Source organism: Anas platyrhynchos, chromosome 8 (assembly GCF_047663525.1).
Source record: "Anas platyrhynchos isolate ZD024472 breed Pekin duck chromosome 8, IASCAAS_PekinDuck_T2T, whole genome shotgun sequence".
In the NCBI taxonomy this organism is placed as follows: domain Eukaryota; kingdom Metazoa; phylum Chordata; class Aves; order Anseriformes; family Anatidae; genus Anas; species Anas platyrhynchos.
The window spans coordinates 13,380,528-13,397,271 of NC_092594.1; the positions used below are offsets into that span (position 1 = coordinate 13,380,528).

A 16,744-nucleotide genomic window follows, 5' to 3' on the forward strand; every position below is an offset into this window, starting at 1 on the left:
GATTAAATGGAAGATTTAATGCTGGAATTTTTTAATTTCTAATGCTCGGTTTATAATCTTGATAGTACTGTAAATTTATCTATATAGCATGCTACTGTGTTTACATTCTGGTTTTAATATTTTGTTTTTATTTCCAGTGGATTTTGCAATTTTAAAACTGAAGGCTATCCTAAGTAATGTTATGAAAGTACACCTGAAAAATGCTTGTATGTTTAAGATGCTTTGTATATTTGATGTTATATTGAATGAAGTGTTGTATGGCCAGACCAAAAAATGAAAGAAGAGCTAACTTAACTATACATTTCTGTAATTATTTTAATATACTTTAAATTACCTTAAAATGTTTTTTAAATTGTCTCTTTAGTGCTACAAATATCAAAACATTCTGTGAACTAACGAGGCATGAAGTGGTTATTATGCAGGAGCTGCAGCATGTGCCAGATACTCTGCAGTAGTGCATGTGCTACCTTCAATGCTAAAAACCTGTGAAAGGTAGGTTATTGCCATTCAGAATTTCCCAGTGTTGTTGTTTGTAACGTAACTGTACTTTGTGCTTTTTGCAAAAAAAGATTTCATTTTGTTGTTGCTCAAAGGCTAGAAAACAGGTTATTTTTAATCCCTTAATTTCTCTTCACAGCGTGTACTTCTCTGCTCCGTCCTCACTGCATAGGAGGCTAGAGTCTTGACTGGATCCTGATGTGCCTCGGTGCTGGCATAAAGTCAGAAACTGTATTGGCAGTGGTAAGGATAGTTCAGACTGCTCAAAGACCCTGAGTATTTTTTTTTTCTGGAGGGGGAAAAAGTCTCAAAGATGGGAGGTTGTTCTCTGAGATGAGTGGACATAAAAGCAGACAAAGACCTGTTTTGAAGAGTAGTCTTTACAAAGAAGTCCATATGCAACTTGAGTGACAAGGATTTGAATCACTTTAATTTGTTTTCCTGTAATAGGAAAATATATAGTTGTGTAGTAAAACATCTCGCATATTCTGCTGAGGAACTTTAATGTAGCATGGGTAAAATATGCCTATGGATATTCGTATCCATTAAATGAAATGGTTCTCTACGATGAAAAGTGGGTTAACTTAAAAAGTGCTTGGTAATACTGGAAAATGAGACCAATAAGGAATAGCTTATGCAACTGAAGAGGGCATTTATTTTGTATTAGTTAACTGTCTACCTGGAATGTGGTCAGGTTATACGGAATAACACATTTTGTAGGATCTTGTGGCCCCGTGTTCTAAGGGGCAAGCAGTCATGTAATCTCAGTAGAGAGAACATGGCTTTGCACTTGCAGCTTGTCTGTGGTCAGTAATGATGCTCAAGTGTAACACTGCAGCAAGCTCAATAGCTCTGTTTCTTAGAGGTTTTTTTTTTTTTTAATACTTATTTTATTTTCAAAGACCTGCCATTTCCAATTACTGGTTCGCTTTCTGAAAATGAAAAGCAGAAATCTGTGCAAGAAGTCTGTTATCTTGTGTCTGGCCAACTTCAGTCCAAAGGATTATTCAAAAAATCAATGAAGGTGTGTTACTAAAAATATTTAAGCTGTGTAGCTTAAGAAATTTGTCAACTTTTAGAAGTTTGGTCAAATTACATCATGAAACAGTTTGTTTATTTGGTCTATGAAACCTTGTAACTGGGCGTGGTAATACTTGGTGATTTTAGTGTAGAGTTAAATCTGTATGAAAGGTGTGGGTGATTTAAAAGTGTGTTTTCTGAGCATTCATAGTTAAAACTTCTTTCTAGTTTTACTTCTATAATAGTCTTATTTAATATTACTCTAAGGAGATGAAGTCTAAACCAATTTCTCAACCTGAGAGATGTTGGAACCTCTGATTTTGGAGAGATTTTAATCCATTTTGAGTAGGTATGCTGAATTTGATTGTTTATTTACTTTGGAGTCTGGAGATGCACTCTAGGGTAAAAGTAGTTTCATATTTTGTTTTACATGATTCTGGAAATCATCCTTCACAAATAGCATCTTAAGAGTGGATGGCAAATGAAGTAAGACAGTTGGTAACTAAAATCATCAGTTTTACTGTTTTTACCACCATATTCTGATGCTTGCATGTTTTGTTCTTCTCACAATGAAGCTAAATGAAAACCTCTGAGAAAGAGTTCCTTCTAATGTAGCATAATGAAGTCTTTAAATGGGTACAGTTGTAGGTCATCATGAATAGGAATGCAGTGACCTTTGTCTTGACAATGAAGCTGGCACAAGCTTCTCAAAGAGCTGTTCTTTTTTTTTTTTTTTTTTTTTTTTTATTTCTCCGCCAGAAAGGACACAAATAAAACAGAGGATCCCCCCTCTCCCATCAGTGAACAAAATCAAAAGATTAGAAAATGTATTGTAAATTGTTAGCTTGCAAAATCTAGAAATAACATGGAGTTCTTTCTCTAAATATACATATTGTTACAGGAATGATGTGCAAGGAGGTAGGAAAGAAAGGAAAGTAGATGGACTGCATGCCTCATAAAGAGCCTTCTGGTTTCTTATATTGTGTAATGTCCTGATTTTATTTTAGATACACTACAATGAGATATTAAAACTTACCAGTATGATCTTATAATTTGGAGTCTAGAAAAATAACAAATCTTTGTCATTTGTTTTCCATTTAGTTTGGTGTATATCTGCAGGCTTGTAGTGCACTGCATTGAAATATGAGGAAGGCTCAAATTTCTTGGTGGCACATATAAAATAGCAGAGTGTTTTGCAGAAGGCACATAAAAGCTGTGGCTGTTTGCTGTTGGGGAGGCCCTGTTGCTCCACCCAACTTTTGGAGTCATTTTTGAATTGCAGTGCTCAGCAATGTTCTTTAACCGTAGAGAATCACCTGTCATTCTTAAATAATGACACTACCTGCTCATTTAGGATTTTCTCAAGGTTCCAGCAATGTCGATCTGAATTGTGCGGTCTCTTGTAAAGGCAAGGCCTGTTTGGGAGTGCGAACTCTGAAGTGAGCAGTGAAGATAATGAATGGAGATGTTTTTGTAAAAGTCTTATCTATAGAACTGCTTCTCTATGACCAGATATTTATTTATTTACCCTTTAAAGGAGTAAAAATTGGTTGTTGGACTCTTTCTTTTAGTCAAGGACCTGGCTATGTGTTAATGTGACGAGCAGGTTGTTTCCTTGGTCATCATGGACGCAACTCCCACAAGGCCGCGGCCTGGGCAAGTAGGTGGATTGGGTGCTTTGACGATTGTGAGTGTGCCTCTTTAGCAGTAGGCTTTTTCAGGGTGTAAATAAAATAAAATAAAAGTTTAGAATGTGCATGTTATTTCAGAGCTATGTGAACTTAACAGATAAAACAGCAGTTACCATTTAATATTGTCTTTAAATGTTTTCTGGGTAAACACACAGAACATATCTAACGCACAGTGAGAAGTGAAAATGCATCAGATCAAAAGATATGTAGAATAGTACATTAACAGTCAGTTGGAAAAATGTAGGTAATGTTCTCTCCCGTGGAAATGAAAAGGCTTTTAAAAGCCTTATAAAGCTTATTTGTTAAGCTAGAACCTGCTTGATTTTATATTGGAGCCTTTTATTTTTTGTAATTCCACATCAAATTCTCTGGGGGTTGAGAAGTGAAAACGATGATTATATTTCTCCTAGGGGAAGAAGTTTGCTAAGGAGTGTGAGGTAAATTCTTGGTGAAAATCAAGTGCTATGCAGTTTATCCGCATGCTAGCAAAGCTGTGGTAAACCACTTATTTCTATTTTATTCTTATTTTTTAACCTTGATGTACTAGTAGAAACAGAAAGCACCCTGCCTGGCCTTTCGCCTGTGCTGGGGGAGGCCTGTATGAGCGGCAGGCTCAGAGCACAGCGAACAGAGGCAGCTTCTGGGTGCTTTGGGAGCCCTCCGAGGCACCTCTGCTGCAGATAGGTGGGGCTGAGGTAAGGATAGCTCTAGCAGCTTCTAACAAACTGTCAGCTGTCCTTGATTAAAGAGTGCCTGCAGCCTTTGTTCTACCTGGCCCCTAATTGGGCAGGATCAAGCAGTTTTAGTGTGCAGTTACTGAGGAGCTGTGCCACCAGGTGAAAGAGCTGTGTGTGGCAGGAGTCAGCAGGCTGCATGGGAGAGGATGAGAAAGATTGACTTTATCTTCTCTGAGACTCTGCAGCTTCAAATATTGTTCAGCATCTTCATTTAATGACCTGGAGGGTGGGTCAGGGTGTACCCTCAGCAAGTTTGCAGATGATACAGAACTGGGAGGAGTGGCTGATAGGCCCAAGGGTTGTGCTGACATTCAAAGTGAACAAGGTGCTGAGTCCTGCATCTGGGGAGGAGTACTCCCAGGCACCAGTATGTGCTGGGGGCCATCTGGCTGGGAGGCGGCTGTACTGAGAAGGACTTCGGGGTGCTGGTGGACACCTAGCTAGCTATGAGCCAGCAGCATGCCTGTGTGGCAAAAGAGGCCAACAGTGTCACGGGCTGTGTTCAGAAGAGTGCTTCCCATGTGTCAAGGGAGACATCCTCCTACTCGACACTGGTGAAGCTATGCCTGCTGTACTGTGTCCAGTTCTGGGTTACCCAGTACAAGAGAGAAAGTTCGGTGCCAGGGCCGTGAAGATGGAGTATTTCATATTAAGAAAGGATGAGGAAGCTGGGGCTGTTCAATCTGGAGAAGGTGAGGCTCAGGGGTCTCATCGCTCGTACTTTATGGGTAGGAGTAAAGGTGAGGGAGCCAGATTCTCCTCAGCAGTGCCTACTGGCAGGACAAGAGACGATGGACACAAAACCCATGAAATTCCATCTGATCACAAGAAAATAATTATTTTACCATGAGGGCTCTTAAACAGGAGTAAGTTGCTCAGAGGATTTGTGAGGTCGATGTGTGTGGAGATATTTAAATCCTGTCTAGACACGGTCCTGGGTAGCTTGCAGATGAAGCAGAGGGTTTGGACAAGCTGACCTGAAGAGGTCCTTTCCAACAGCAACAATTATGTGAATCTCTTCAGTTTTGTTTAATCATTGGTCAGTGCTAAACAGGAATGTCAGATTTATGCTGAGAGGACGCTATTTGTTCACAGGATGTAGTACAATAGGGTGTCTGAAAGTACGTTGTTTAATGGAACAAATGTGCTAGACGTTTCTAGACATTGCCTGGAATCCTATCTCCGTGCAGCTCTGAGCAGTTAAATGTTGTTTCTGATTTCTAGCTCAGAACTTGTCTGCTTTAAACTGTAGGTATTTTCCGTGACAAGCTGCCTTAGTCTGTTATTAATGGTTAAGAAGAAAATACAGTGAAAGTATTTTGAAATAAAATCATGTTTTTTTTTTTTTTTTTTTTTTTTTGTATTTTACTAGCTTTCATTCTTTCCTTTTTTCTTAACTGTAATAAGTTACAATAAGGAAATGTCTATCTGATGTCTTTTTTATATGATTTGGGACATTCTAATTGCTTTTTTCCTCTTCTCCCTCAAAGTTAGCTTAAATGGCCTGGTTTGAAACTGCTCTTGTTCTGAGCTCATGCAGATGAAAAGAAAAAAGCACAGCCGAGAGAATGCAGCTTCTGTTTTTGGTTCAGACTTTAACTTGAAATCTGTCTTCTAGGGAAAGGCAGGCATAGAGTGTTATCTTATCAGTCTGTTGATAAGTTGTAACAGTGTTGGGCTGTTTCAAGCATTACTGTTAGCTGTTGTTCTGGTCATGGGCTCAGTTGTTGCAAAAGATTGTCTTGACTGGTTGAGCCAGATTTCTTTTTTTGGGGGGGAAAAAAAGCAAAGTTTTTTTTTAAAAAAAAAAAAAAAAAGTGAAAAGGATGGGTACTAAAAATGTATACAGGGAATGGATAACAGCAGAAATGTTTTGTATTCCAGATGTTTTTCAAGGCTTAATCAAAGCTGGATATTATGGTGATGTCATGTGGGTCTAGTGTTGGTGGGTCTGATCTGTCTGTTTCTCATGGTCAGGGCAGTGTTGCTAAATGATGCTATAGTGAGTCCTGGGATTTCATGTGGTGATAGTTATCACTTATAATGGGAAGTTTAATATCTTTCAGACATCTGTTGTAGGACTAGTTTTAAGTAATGGCCTCTGAGGTTAGTGTTTTTTAATTTAATTTTTTGGCAAACTACCTATAGATATTTAATTTCCGTGTCCTACACTTATTTCGTTTGTTATTTCATCACAGTCCTTGGGTTTTATCACTGGGTGGTGGTTGGGCTAACTCAGTATTTCTTTTTTAACTTTTCTGGCTTATGCTTTTCATGGTTTATGCTTACAGATGTAGCTTTTTCATGCATTTAAAGGTTTTTCAGTGCATACTGTGTGTGTTTAGTTTGTAGAGTACATATAATATAAATGCAGTGAAAATTTCTGTGAAAATCCCTGGTTTGCATAGGTGTTGCAATGGGAAGATGTTATCTCTTTTTTAAGGGGTAAGTACTGGACTAATGTTCCACTAAAGTGTTAGAAGATACTATCTTCTTTGAGATGCACTGCTAAATTATAGCTGAACGGTGTAATTATTGATTTTTATCAAACGTTTTGTTCTAGTACGATGTAAAGCTAGAGCCATCCCCTTTACTGTGTGCAGCAGACTGCAGTTACTGAATTTAGGGAATTTGTCAGAAAATATTTCACAACTATCTTCAGGACTAATTTATGACTTCAAGTTGTAATGTTGATATTCTTGTACTTTTCTTGCTTTTGTATTTATTATTTTATATTTTTAAGATAGCAAGCTGAGAAAATGGGCAAAATGACACATGGTTGAATTTCTATGGATGTTCTTCTAGTTGAGCAGGACGATAGCAGCTGATTGTCACCCTCAATGGAGCAGCACCAGTGGAGAAAACATCCATGAGTTGTTTTCATGAGTATATGCAGACATCTTAATAATGGTGTATGTGGTTATTTTCATTTTTGTTGTGGGCCAGAACACAGTAACTCAATCAGACTCATGTTATCTCAGACTTGATCCTTGTTCCTTCTGCCTTATTCCACTTCTGCTTCTCAGTGCAGTTCTTAACATCTCAGTGAGCAAACGCAGCAGTCGTACCTTTCACGTCTCCCTGCTCTACAAGTGTTTGTCTTCTCTTTTAGCACCCGCTTCTCTAATTCCATATTCTGTGTTCCCATCTTTTTCGGTCCTAGTATTGGTATTTCTGTTCCTGAGTTCCTTGCCTAACCGGTTTCCGCATCCAGCTGCATGTTCTGTTCTTCCTTCCTGCTCCAGTTTCACCAGACTTCTTGTCCCAGGTACTATTTTTTTTTTTTTTTTATCTGTGCATGGACTTTTTCCTCTGTACGAGAGCCAGAGGACTGATACTTGTGTGCAGCTTGGATGTTTGCAGGCTCACAAAGAGTGTAAGAGAGCGTTTCCCTGCTCTCACACTTGTTTGATAAAAACTCCCTTAATTGATGCTGTCACAGGGGAGTTCAGCTGTCCCTTGTCTGCTTGTTCCCACTTCCATATCATCATCCCCTTGCTTGAGCTTGACCAGGGTTAATGAACTTGGGGAATATATATATATATTTATTTTATTTTAAGCCATAGGCTTTTTTCCACTTCTCTGTTTAGTAGGTAGCTTCACAAACACTTGAGACAGCATGCCTGAGTTATGTGGGGATGGAAATGTGCTCTTGTTGGAAAGAATGGACCTGGCAAGACTAGCCTGTGTCAATTTCCCTGTGCGTGAAAGTGGCACGCTATTTTTGATACTTGCTGCTGTCATAGTATAGAACTGTTGTAACTGGCCTTTATGTGGTTAGTTTGGTTTTGACAGGATGGGAGGCACGTATTCTAGTATATTAGAGGAGCAAGGCAAACTACAGTTTTTCAGAAATTAATATACTGTGAGTAAATGTGGGTAGATTTTCTTGAAAATAAGCAGTGTACTGCTGACACAAATAATACTTTTCTATTGAGACACAGTTGTCTTTGAGAGTACCAGAGCTTTTCAAAGAGGAAAAAAAAAAAACACTCTTCTTTTTTGGGGTGGTTGATATAAATTATTTTTTATTAGCATTCTTCTTAGAAGTAAGCAAGGCTTTCTGAATAGGCCTTGTATGTATTTATAATATGTGTGCATGCACAAGAAGAATCGAACTGTGTCAAATATGGTTGATGATAATGTCAGCTTGAGTGCTCAGCTTTGCAATCACTAGCTACTGGCAGCGAGATCTTGAAAGGCTTTGAGGTAACATTTCTGCTAACATGTAGGCAATCTATATGCTGTTAATTACAGTAAATTTTATCAGTTGAAATAATAATAAAAACAGTGAAGATAGACTGGACTTCTTACAACTCCCATTGAAGCATCAGGAATTGCATTGCCTCGGGCACTGAGGCAGATACATGTGTGACCAGATACAATAGCCAGTTTATTTCATGTGGCATCTTCTATATTCCTACAGATGAGCTATTGCTGTGAATTATCCAGTTATAATTCTGTAGTCCATCAGAATCTGTCTTTTCAATGCTATTTAATTGAGTGAGCTGCAGTATAAGCAAGTTGTATGGTTATGTTACATGGAAGTATGGAAGTCCCAGAAGGACATGACTTGCAGGTTCTGTTGCCCCTCCAAACTGTTTTTTTTTTTTTTTTTTTTTTAATGCAGTGAAGAATTTTAGCAGGTTATTTCATTCAAGTACACATTTGACTTTTCTAATCATCTGTGTGTAAAGGAAATACCGAATTAATTCCTACCAGCCTCTTCACGAAAACAACTGGAGCCTTATGGAAGACATGTAGAAAAGGGATCTTCACCGTCTAATAGCACCTGCAGCCAGAAAGTAGTTTAGGCATGTATGTCAAGTTGATAGTACTGCATAGATGAAGCATTCTTTAACTACAGGGAATATTGAACAATAGTTTTGAGAAGTGTAACTGCCCACTGCCCTAATAATAAATTTAAAGAGAAAAATTGCATCAATTGTATTTTAGAGGTAATTTTAAAACCATTTTTTAAAAAAACCTCAACAAGCTTTTTTTTTTTTTTTTTTTTTTTTTTTTTTTTTGACTTAAACCAGATGATATTTAGTTTAAGTTGAGGAGTTACCTATTTTAAGCTCAATTAAAGTAACCTTCTCAAACTGCAGATTGAGTATAGGAAAGATGTTATTTAGTTTGGTTTAAAAGTTTATCATAAGCTAAAGCGGTGCATCATATACAATCACACTGTAGGCACTTCTCAGTATCTTAAGTGCTGTTTTATTGACTGGCATAGAGTGAATCACAGAATCTTCTAGATTGGAAGAGACCTCCAAGATCACAGAGTCTAACCTCTGACCTAGCAGTAACCAGTCCTCCACTAAACCACATCACTAAGCTCTACATCTAAATGTCTTTTAAAGACCTCCAGGGATGGTGACTGAAACACTTCTCTGGTCAGCCTATTCCAATACTCTAGCTAAGTTATTTTTTTATTCTATTTTTTTTTTTTTTTAAATGAAATAAAGCTCTACAGTAATAGTATGAGGGATTTTATTTGTGCTTTTGCACAGTCAGTGGTCTTGTGTTCTGAGGCTATATTTTGAATGGGCTTTGGCACACAATTATGGAAAGAAGACAGTTTGCCTTCTGCAGCACTTGTTTACTTCATCTTTCCAGGAAAAACAAAACAGACGATTTTTTGCAAAAATCATATCTTTCATCCAATTCTTCATGGCCTATCCAAATACTCATCCGTGACCTATCCAAATATTGTGCATGGGGGACTGTGAGTGGGACACGGCTAGTGATTTTTTGTGCCAAACTTTTTTTTTTTTTTATTAGTTGAATTGCTGATGATTTTCTTCTGTTGTACTCCACCTAGAACTCAGGTCTAGTCCTCTGACATAGTTTCTATGCCTTTGGAGAGGAGTTTCCTCTTTCATCCATGCGTTCATCTCCTTCCATGTCTTTCCATTAGTACTTTCTCTGATACACTCACTTTAAAGGCAGTTATGTTATTCAAAACATAAACATGAATAAAGAGATCTCTCTAAGTGATATAAACATACGTAATTGTCTATAGTATGCTAGGAAATGATTATTTCAGTTATAATGCCAATTCTTTCTAAGTGTCTTTTTCCTAAATTCATACAAAGGTGATGAAAAGGCAAAGAATTTCATTTACAGTTTGACCTTTTCAAAGTTGTTTCACTTGTGTATGCACAAGTTTTTTGGTTCTGAAAAGAAAACCTGCGCCATCCTCAGTTGTAGAATATAGACCGTTCTTTCCATATCTGTATTATTAAAGTAAAGAATACTGTGAGTTCTTGTAGAAATACTGCAATTCAAGTGCAGAATGTATGCACCCAACCTTTTGTATGTACAGGTTAGGAATGTGCCTATGGTCTTATCATCTGAATTACTATGTCACTTCTCCAAATAACCACTGAAACCTTGGAATTCTGGGCACCTAAAGACCATTTGAATTTCACTCTTTACAAGGACATATGCAGTTTTGGAGAGATCAAGAAAAGTAAAATTAATGGAGGTTTTGTCTAAAATTCCTTAATTCCTTATTCATTCCTTCCAATGTTGGTATTCTTGCTGACAGAATGTCTATAAATATGAAATCTGAACTTTCTAATTCTTCAAAAGTACAGTGATTGATTTTATTTAGACCCTACACTTGAGCAAGTTACAGAGGAAGAATAGATTAATAGCCAGATCTTCTGCAAGTTGGCAGCTTTCTCAATTCCAGTAGAAGTACTTGCGCCCATAGTTACAACTACTTTCTATGTTAGCAGCTTTATTGTCTTAAGGGGTTTTCTAAAGGTAATTATGCCACTGAAAAGTAGACACTTTGATTAAAAATAATAATAAAAGAATTCTTACAGGTGCATAATTTTGTAATTTTATTGGACTCTCCAGAAGTCCATCTGATTGCTTTATCAGATCCTAATCATGTTATGTGCATACATAAGCATTGTCAATATTGTTATTCAAAAGTCTCTTAGAGTCTTCTACTTTTAAAATGCCTACAGGTTGTATAACTGGTAAAGAATGGAGAATGTACAAGCAGCATTACTGAATCCCAAATCAAGCTTATCTGGCAGTTTTCTTGCCTCAAAAATCTGATTTCCTTGACAAGACTTCATTAATAAGCTTCATTTTTTATTTTCAGTTTGAATTTTTTTACGATTGTCTTCATTAATGTAGCAGTGCAATATTTAGGATCGCAAATATCATGTTATTTAAATGAAACAGCTTTCAGTGAAATTACATTACCTTACTGTTATTAAACACTGAGATTTATATTTGGGCACTGGAACACTGAAGGTCTCTAACTCCTATGTTATAAATGTGAATGTTTCCACTGGCTAATATTTATGCTTTTTCTTATTTTCTAAAAGGTAACATTTGTTAGATACTCATAGTGAAGAGCCCAATACCCTTTTCTTTGTATGAAAGTGTAACAGTCTTTCTCTGACTGATTGTGCAGTCATGACATAGCTGAGGTGAAGATCCAACTTCAAACATTGCAAGATAAATCATTTCCACATTCTTGCTTAAGTGGCTATTTTAGTGTAGAGAAGCACATTTTCTGTTGAGTGCTAATGCCACTGTCTCCTTGACCCAAGGTCTTAACTATTTTGAGCAAAGTAGGCTTGGTAGTTGGTGTAAGAAAGAGTTTGTAAGTAAAACAGTTGCCTGGTAGAAATTTTGGAATTTCTGTGCCTCTTGGGATTGTTCATTGGTAAAAGCATTGAAAGAATGAAATGTGCTTTATGCAAGGTATTAACAGGAATATGTTCTTGTTGTCTTTTCATATTTGTAGAAACTGGGGTAGGAGGGCTGGAACCACAGGCTTACATGAAGGACCTGAGGAAGGGAACATGCTTCTCAACTCATTTTGTATCTTGCCCAGCAGCTTTGCTCTTGTTTTCAGCAGTGAGATCTATTAGCAGGAGGCATGCTTTTTTTTTTTTTTTTTTTTTTTTTTCCCCCCCTTGAAAAGAGGAGGAAGTAAGAACATGTAATGTTGCTTAGTGGAAACAAGACTGTAGTTTTATCCTGGTTTTGCTGTTTGAGGGCAGCCTAGCAGCACCCACATGAGTAACAAAGCCATGGAATTATTTTTGTGGTTGTAACACACAAAAAAATCATCAACCAGGAATGCTAGTTAAACTTCAGTAGCTTTGTTGTCACTAGGAATATAATGGAATTTAGTTGTGTGCATTTCACACGAGCTAAAACTGTGCTCATTTCTTCTCTTGATGTGCTATCCTTGAGGTGTGTTACTGTTTCAAGCTGTGTCCTGATGACCATGTTCCCAAGCCCCTCTGGACTGTGGCAGTTCTGGTGCAGAAGAGCCTCTTCCTCCCCTGGATTTTGTCAATTCCCTGGCGTCAAATTCTTCAGCAAATGTAGGGAGACCTTGAACATTTGAAAGGACTTTCAGGTTTCAAACAAGAAGAACATGGTCAGAAACAGAGGTAAAGTAAATATGTTGTGTTTTTTTTTGCTGTTCTTTTTGCTGTTCATTTTTAGTGGCTGCACAAGAGAATAAAAATAAGCATTTAGAGGGAGATAAAAACAAGGGCACCTTTCCACTGGTGCTACCTGATGATTCTCCGGTGATTTCTCCCACACAGAGCTGCCCAGCTTTATTTGCCAGGGTCAGGGGAAGGTGAGGCAAGGTCTCTGCTTCATGCAGTTCCTCCCTTTTGCCAGAGTACTTCTGCAGCTTTAGTAGAGAGAGGCTGTATTTGGAAAGACCTCTTGCTCCCTGTTGTTTCCTCATGCTGCAGAATAGCATTATGAAGGATAGATAGCATTGAGCTGTAAATGAGTTTCATTGTTTTTAATTCAAGTAGCAGCCTCAGTGAATTGTTTTAGAACAGCATCACACTACTGACTTTTTAAAGGAAATGGAAAAAATGTCTGACACAAAGACATCTGAAACGAGGCAGTTGATTCATATAGAATATTAAGAACACACCTAGTGGAAATATTGTGTGAGAGTGTTAAAAATAAACCTAGACTCATTTAGTCCTGAGTGTTTAGCTGGGTTAAAACTGAAGAGAATGGGCAGAAAATGAGCTTTCCTACAAAATAAACTAACGTGCTTCAAATTGCTCTAGAACAGTGCAAGATGTATTTTAGCAGTGTGCACAATAAATGTGAAGTTGTTATTTAGTTCATGAAAAATAATGTCAGCAGTAACAAAGACAGGTAATGACAGTCCAGTGGTGCTTTCTGGCTGAGAGCACTGAGGGGAAAAAACTATTGTCACTGCAATTAGCAAAATATTTTGTGTGTTTTTTCTTGTTTCCTTTGAGCTGCCTGTCAATCAAGTACAGCTATGTCATGTCAGTGACATAAAAAAAACCTGCATTACAGGGCAGGTTTTCAAAGCTATTCATGGAAGATTTAACTACACTAAAGGGTTTGCTTGAATAAGAAGTTCCCTGACTTTATGGGAATGTCCAAAGGAGTCAAATAGGTGGCAGATCATCAGGAACAGTAAAGATGTAAGTATATAGAATCCCAAAGAGAAGCTGGAAAATAAAAGCAGGTATGGTAAAATAAAATATCTTTATGGATACAAATTAACTGCAGAAAAGACACTTGAGGCCTTGCCTCCCTTCCTCTTTCATACATGCAAAAAATTAGATTTCGCCAAGTGACAAAACACAATTCTTCTTTTCATTTGCAAACATATTCAGTGGTACTTGCTTAGCATCTTCATAGTTCTATTCCTTATTTTCATTCTTCAAATTGATAATGTTTACAAAGCATCTGCATTTGTATGAAACATGACAAAATTATCAGATAATTGTTGGGCACAAAATGTTAGGTGCAGTAAACAGATACTGAACACATAAAGCTTTTTTTTTGGAAGAAGAGTTAGCAGTTCTCGAGGTTGCTAACTACAGGTCGTTTGCACCAAAGCTATTTTTGAAAATATCTGCAGTGCAGAGATAATAGAGGAATAATGTCTCACAAAGTGTTTCTGATTATAAAGTGTATTTAATAATGTATTAATTTGCACATCTAATGTTATAAACCTTTCAATCATCACAAAGATTATTTTTTCTTTTTAAGTTGATAAGTTCCTTTCAGCATTGTTCTGAAAAGGGTGAGAAAGTCTTTGAAACAAGTTCTTACATCCTAAATTACAATGGATTAAGTTCAATATAACATTGAAGCAACGTGCTTTTAAACTTGAGCAGAGTGGAGCGTACTGGGTTCTTAGAGTACTTAGTGCAATCAAAATAGTTTTCTTTTGAAATTTTTCTTGCTGTGACTCGAGGTTTTGATCTCTTTGCAGAGATCAAGATTTGCAAGGGTGAAATTAAAGCCTACATATTTAGTGAACTTTATGGTACTTAGAACAAAGAAATGAATAGGACATCAGCAGTAAGTATTAACATCAATAGATGCATAGTTTTTTAGGCTGCTATTTGACATCTAGAAGAATCCCTAAAAATTTGTTTTCATATTTGCCTGCAACATGTTTTTTCCAGATTTAATTCATCTGTAGTGGCTGGTTTTCAAAAACAAAATTTGAGTTTTCTCTCTCTCTTTCTCTCTCTTTTTTTTTTTTTTTTTTTTTTTTTCTCTGCTTAGCTTCTTGCATTCTTCCTTTCTGTTTCTGTCCACCTAACCTTGTTCTTACCCTGAATGTCTGCTGGTGGTTCTCATGTTTGCTTTCTCTGCCGGTCCCGCTGTTATGACCTTTAGCACACAGGAAAGGACAGCGTCTCCTCTTCCTCTGTTGTGGGCTTATGTACAAAGCTGTGGCCATCTTTGCTGGCTTCAGTCAACTAAAGCTCTGTATTGATTTTTTGCAGGTGAGTCCTAAGGCTTCTGTGCATCTTTTATTCTCAAGGTAACATTTCTTATAAAGAAAATGCTTGCAGGGTACTGACACTGGTACTTTCCTCTGACTGCATCATAGAGATTTTATATCATTTAACTTTTTTTGTGGTAGAGGATGGCTTTGTGGCACAGACAGAAGGAAGCACTGTGGAGCAGAGGAGCTCTGGGTTTAAAGCAAAGTCTGTGCTAAAAGCAAAAACTGGCTTTGGGATGAAAACATTGTTGGCTAGGAGAAATCTCTTATCTGGAGTGACTCTGAGACATAATTGAATGACTCAAGTAAATATTTGTTTAATGTGTCATGAAAAGTACCCTGGCATCCCAATTAGTGGAATTGCAAATTTTTTTTATATACAAAGAAAAAAAAATCCGATGAATTCTGGATGGCTCCAAACACACACAGGGACCAAGAGTTCGGTATCTGTCATGTTAAACTGATTAAAGAAAAATATTCTGGTTAACTTCTTGTCCATAATTACATCAGTGTTTGAAATTTTCTTTTTCATTGCAGCATGTAGCTCTGAAACATCAATTTACATAACCTACTATTTTTAGGATCAGTTTCCTTGGGCTGGCTAATCTCTGCTGTGTTGTAAAGGAACCTACTCCATGTAGATGCTGAACGGAATGGTTGTTTAGTTACCTCCAAAATCTCCTGGTGTGCGCTCCTGCTTTTGGAAGGTTCAAGGTTTGTTTTATTAAAAATAAATGAGATTCGTAACTGTAATTCACCATTACCCAGCCTGTCGAAACAAGAATAAGACCTATACATGGGTCTGCAATGGTTTAACTAAATGAGTTTTTTAAAGAGGGAAAGCTCTAGCATGAGGATATAAACAATGGTTTTGGAAAACACTAGGTGGAGGAAAATTGGCTGTTATTCAGTTTTGCAGTGTTTACTTGCTTTTCCTATTGTGGCAGGAGATTTTATTTTGTAAAGCTTGTTTAACCTTCAGTGCCACTTTGTTTAATCTGAGCAGCTACATGAAACATCTAAAGTGCCAACGTGTCATCCCTTGGCTAGGGCTGGGGACGTGCATCCTGATCCACATGCCTAAAGCTGCCTGTGAGGCACGAAGTGACACACGAGGAGGGCAGCAGCACCCAGCCCACCTCCAGGAAGCAAATATTTTAATCCTGACTCCAGTAACAGGCGTTCTGCCCCTGCTTTTCTCGCTAGGGCCTGACTTCGGGGAGGGAAATTTTCTTTTGGTGTCACATTCTTTTGCAATGTCTCATTTTGGTTTGCAATGGATGATGCGTGGACCGCAGGGGAGGATGGGCTTTGGAGGCTTAGTTAGCCCTGGTGACTCACCAGAGAGTTTTTCGATAGCCGACCTCTTTGCAGTCTGGAGAGTGGAAGTCATTTAAATCAGCTCGGAATTAAATTTTACCTGCCTGGCAGCAGCACTTAGCAGGGCAGATGTAGCAGTGGGTGAAGGTGCCAAGGGCTGGGGACCAGCTCCTCTTTCTCTGCTCCATTGCTGACCGTAGAGGCTCCAGATGCTGATCTCCATTGCATCTTTCCAAATACTTTTTTTTTGAGAGAGCATAAAGCCTGGCTCGTTCCTTGAAAGTAATCAACTTCAGCCTTCTGCAGTTTGAGTGAAAATCTTACGGCAGTTTTACGAAATAGTCAACAGATGTTTTCCCTGCCAACAAATGGGAAAACAGTTGTGTTCTAAGATGCTTTGTTGTTGTTTTTGTTCAATGTGGAAGGTATTGTCCAAGAAATACCAGGGCGACTTGGGAGTTTTCATGAAGTTGCCTTTCAGTATCCTTTTAAGGGAATAATTTTTATTACGAAAATTTATGTCAGGCATTTGTTCCTATTGCACTCTGGTGCCAAGCAACTTGATTCTTCAATCAAGCTTGTGCCATCTGTTTTTAATTCAAATATTCATTGTAATTGAATACTGTGTTATCGAAGTGACTGTACTTGTTCCCATTTGCTAACAAGGTACATAGCTT

General features: G+C 37.7%; 1 long non-coding RNA gene across 2 annotated transcripts in view; it reads left to right on the forward strand.

Moving 5' to 3' along the window:
• The first annotated feature begins 11,343 nt into the window (after positions 1-11,343).
• The window catches only part of LOC110354076 (uncharacterized), a 125,871-nt gene continuing 120,470 nt past the window's right edge, over positions 11,344-16,744 (forward strand). The window contains exons 1-4 of one of the 2 annotated variants that reach the window (XR_011811142.1): positions 11,344-12,384; positions 14,223-14,311; positions 14,746-14,783; positions 15,329-15,461. This is a non-coding gene — a long non-coding RNA (uncharacterized lncRNA). The other variant, XR_011811143.1, reaches the window with a different exon arrangement.